Source organism: Talpa occidentalis, unplaced genomic scaffold (assembly GCF_014898055.3).
Source record: "Talpa occidentalis isolate TD23 unplaced genomic scaffold, MPIMG_talOcc4v2.1 talOcc4.9, whole genome shotgun sequence".
In the NCBI taxonomy this organism is placed as follows: Eukaryota; Metazoa; Chordata; class Mammalia; order Eulipotyphla; family Talpidae; genus Talpa; species Talpa occidentalis.
In genome coordinates, this window is record NW_023605305.1 from 10,167,448 (window position 1) to 10,172,474 (window position 5,027).

Sequence of the window (5,027 nt, forward strand, 5' to 3'; positions counted from 1 at the left end):
TATAGGAGCAATTGAGGCAAGCGCGGTCGTTGGGGTGGTGCCCGGGCCAGCGTGACTGGTGTCCTTCTAAAACGGGCTTGTGGACACACCGCGTGGAGGAATGACGATGTGACGACGCGGAGGACACCGAGGTGACGGGTGTGGTGTGCGCCAAGGACACCGAGACTGCCCTCAGAAGCCGGGGGGCCCTGGGACAGACACCCCCCAAGCCCACCATGAGAACCAAGCCCACTGCCACGTCCGGCCTCCTGAGCCGTGAGATAGAGCTGTGACCCCAAGCTGCACTGTTTGGGGTCCTTTGTTACAGCCACCCCGCAGCCTGCCGCCGCCGCTGTTAAGGCTCTGCCACCCCGAAACTCTCTGCAGCTTGTCCACAAGGCCCCACGCAGGCATTTTGCGCTGGGCCACCCCCCACCGACACGGGCCTGCTGGGAGCCGCTCCTGAGGCCCAGCGCCCTCCCCAGAGCCAGGGCCTGGCTCAGCACAGGGCTGGGAATTTGAGGGGACCCAGCATGGGGGACCTGAGGTGTGAATGAGGGCTCCTGTCACTTCATTTTCTGAAGCGCCTGCTCAGAATGGGGTGCCCCCTCATGGCCTTAAATCGGGACTCCTGGGACCCCACAAGAACCCTAAATCCTCCAACTGTGAACTAAAAGCAGGCTACGCGTTCAGTTTCCCAAAGCAGGTGGCCTCCAGGAGACAAGAGCCTTAGCCACGCTTCCCAGCCTGCTCCCCAAAACACTGTGACCAACTTCGACCTCATGTCAACCTGCGCCCGAGCTTCTTGACCCCTCCCCAGGGCTCGGCCCTGCCAATCTGCACAGAAGCTCCCTCCGTGCCCCTCCCCAGGGGTGCAAGAACCTGTTTCTATTTTTTTTTCTTCTTTAAAAGATAAACAACCCTCCCGGGAGACAGGCCACCTCACTGTGGAGGAGTTTTATGGCCGCCTCCGCAGACGGCTGATGCGTCTTGCTGCTCACGCCCGGGTGTGTGCACCCGGCCCCATCTGCGCCCTTTGCGGGTGCAGGGGATGCCCAGGCCTGTGGGGAGCGGAGGGCGCTGGCAAGGGGAGGGGGCTTGTCTCTCTGGGATGCTGTGGTCCTGCCAAAGCCACGCAGATAGCCGCCTTCACTGCCACCACCAGGCTGGAGGGCGATAGCGAGATGAATAAAGCCGGGATAATTGAGGCTCCCCGATAATCCCCAAGTCTGACTTTAGCTGAGTTTCCCTGCACAGCACCGTGCCCCACACGGGCTGTTGAGAAGTCCCCTCCTCGACGTGCCCCCGCCTGGGGACCTGGCCCAGGGGTTCTGGGAGGCGGTGAGGGGCCGGGTGGCGTGTCAGCTCACCAGCTCTGGGGCCCGGGCCCCGCGCCCTCCTTTCTCTCTTCTGACCCTGAGCCCAAGACCCGGCCTGGCGCCCAGGGCCGCCCTGATCGACCACTGCCCACCCCCACCCCGTCGGCTCTCCGGCTTTTGCTCACGCATTTTGGAGTCTCCATGTACCCATCCTTCCTCGCTGGAGGAAGCGGCCCTGCGGGCCAGGCCTTTTTGGTTTAATATTCGCCTCAGTGCCTTGCATGGAGCCTGAGGCTTAGAAGGGGGTGTGCGCTGAAGCTTTCTGGGGTGAGCAGCCTCAGGAGGCAGGAGAAAAGGCAGGGCGGGCCAGAGACGAGAACGTCGTTGGACGTTGAATACACAGAGTGAATAACTGATGAAGCTGAGAACAATCTTGGGCCCCCGTGGGGACACGAGCCCAAACCCACTTGGCAGTGGGGAGAGTCTGCAGGGTCGGGGAGTGGGCGGCTCTGCCCTGCCCCCCTGAGCAGCAGTCAGATGTGACAGAGGGCGACGCTGGTGGCTCCTGAGCCAGCAACCAGGGAAGGCAACTCGTCCCCCACCCCGAGCCCCAGGACAGCTCAGACCAAGCAGGGCCCAGGCAGAGGTGGGCGGCTTGCTGGCGGCGCCTGGAATGGGTTCCAGCAAATCTCAGGAATCACACAGATGGGCAGAGCCAGGTGGGACAGCGAGAGGCAACAGGGCTCAGCGGGCTTCTTTATCAGCCTGGAAAGTTCCAAAACAACAGCGAAGAAGGACTAGATCACCTACCTCCACCCCTTCCCAAGACAATTGCAGTTTTATTTGCTTGCACTTCTCTACCAGCTCTTTCTAGGTGTGGTTTTCCTGCACAGGGGAGAGGAGTGGCCAGGGGCTCCCCACTGAGGAGGAGGCCTCCCCACTGTCCCCGTTCTTGGACCCCACATGACTCATACTGAGAAGTACACGGTGCTTCTGTTCGCAGAACTGTGACCCTCCCTGCAGGCCTCAGGGCTCTACCTGGTCTCTGCTGATTTTACGAGGCTGCTGGAACAGTCCACGCCTGCACAGGTGTGTCCAGTCCTCTCCGGAGCCCATGGACAACTTGGAGGGAGGCAGGAGGCCTTCTGGGTTCCCAGCAAGGGATCAGGGCGCATTACTGCCCCTTGAAGGTCTAAACGCAACCTCCCACATTCACTCACTCGTTTATTCAGTGTGTCCATCAGACATTCAACAAACATCTGGGGACCAAGAAAGAATACAGAGTCCCTGCCTGAGGAGCTCTTGTTTAGGGCAGGAGATGGTCACAGCTGGGCATGCTGAAGCCGCTGTAATCAACCCCCGCAGTCCCCAGGGTGTTCCCACAGAACGGGGACTCGGGGACCCCAGACTAAAGGGTGGGGTTCCTGGAGAGCATCAGGCAAGAGCTCCCTAAGGAAACTCAGCCATTGTGTCTCTTCCACCCTCCTGGAGATACTGGAGAGAGGAATTCAGAAACATCCCCAAGGGCAGGATGGCCAGAGGAAGCTACTTCCCAGAGAGCTGGGACCGCGTCTCCCTCGTTAGACCAATCACTTAATGAGGACAGTGTATACGAAAACACCTTGTGAACTGGAAAATGCTGGATGAGGCTGGGGTCCCTAGACTGAGAGCCCCCTGAGGGCTCCTGAGTCAGGGGTCACACCTCTCCAGCCAGGTCCCCAAAGGTTCTGCACCCAGGGCGTGCCTAGTGAATGCTGGCACCCCCTTACACAGGTGCTGATGGCCTGATCACCTTCAGCATGACAGCTGAGCTGACATAGCCAAACACTTTCTCCTTGTAAAGACCATCCAGCTGTGCTCTGACATGGGATGCCATATTTGTCAACCATTTATTTTTTAACCATTTTATTTACTTTGACCATGTATTAAACCACTTACTATACATACCGCATCGTGTACAAGATACTTTGACTTAAATTTTTACTAAAGTGTGAATGAGTTTATAGCAGGTACTTACCATCTCGACGTTAGAAGGAAACTTAGCTGCAGGTAGGATCCCCTGGAGAACATGTAGCCACCATTGCCCAGGTGGACCAATTGAGTCAGAATCCACAGGGTGAGATCCAGGCATCCGTACTTTTTTTTTTTTTTAACTTCCCCAGGTGATTCTGATGTGTAGCCAAGCTTCAGCAATGTTCTTCACATCCTGGGCTCCACACCAATGGTCAGGGGCTGCCATGTTGGATGCCACAGACACGGACAATCTGTGGGGCCACCTCTAAAAGGACATGATGAAAGGCCAGGCTCAGGCACGGCCCCTTGCTCAGTTACCTCCTTCGAACCCCAGAGCCCCAGCTGGTGCCAGTTGCAGAAAGCCATTCAGGAGACACGTTGGGGGAGTTAGTTCAAGTGGCAGTAAATTGGGTCACTGGTTCTGGAATCACACAAGAGACCTGCTGTAAAGGGAGGACAGGCCACTGAGCAGGTTTTCTGATCCAGCAGTCGGGGTAAGGGAGGAGAGAGTCCTGAAGCCCTCGGTGGCTTTTGCAGGCTTTTATTGGGATTACCAGGTACACAGCAGGCAGGGGCGCTGGGGGGCCGGGAGGCTGACAGGCCTCCCAGCCCCCAGCAAGTCTTCACTCTGTCTGGGCTCTCCGGCCTTCTCTCTTGTTCTCTCTGCTTCTCTCTCGCGGTTCTGCTTCTCTGCTTCTCTTGGTTTCTTTCTCGGCTCCTGCTGGCGTCCCCGTGACGCCGCCCCTAAAAGCCCAGTCTCAGCCCAGGTGAACCCCATCTACGCATGCCCACACCCAACTCCAGGTGCCCACCATCAGGCATGCATTCAGGACCGCAGGGTTCCGTCATCTATCCTCATGGCGGGAGGGCAGAAAAGCCTGATGCTTTTTACCTTCCCCTACACCTGCCTTACTCAGGTGTGTGCGCACTTGTGTGCCTCCATTCTCCCATCTGTAAAATGGGAAGAAAAACAATAGTGCATGTTATAAAGCAACTGCAATGGGCTGGACATTGTAGTTCTAAGTCCTTTCTGTACTTTAACTCCTCACTCAAGTATGCCATGCAGCTGCCCAATTTTCTAGGAAAGAGAGGTTAAGTAACTTGCCCAAGTGGCATTGCTAGGACTCAAACCTGGGCCCTCTGGCTCCAGAATCCCTGAACTGAACCAGCTGTCCAAACTGCTGGCATCCTGGGAGGCAGCGAGGAAATGCCCAGAGCATGGCTGGCACAGGGCTTGGCACACAGTAGGCATGTAATAAACAGCTATCGCTGCTGCCCTCGACCAGGACCAAGAGGGCATGGGGAGAGCCCCTGGGTGAACTCCAAACACCTGTGGCACCGCTGGGTCATGACAGGCTAGGAAGTGGCCCCTCTGAGCTTTCCTTGTGCCACCCCCAGGAGGATGCTGAGGGGAATTCTCCACAGAAGGCGTCTTCCTCATAGCTCGTGTGCGGAGGCCTCTGAAGGTGGATGATTCAGGGGCTGAAGTGCCTGGGGCTCATGGCTTGGGGAGGGAGGTAGGCCAAGGCGGGAGGGAGGCCCCCATGGAAAGGCAGCCCCACCAGTTTCGAAGGCCAGGCCTGACCGGGAGCCTAGTGTGGGCGCCAGCCTAGGTCCCACGGCCAAATCTACAGAGGAGGGGGGTGAAAGCAACTTGGAGGAGCTCAAAGGTCAAAGCACCATGAGCCAGAAGTGTCTGCTGGTCTGTGGCACCAG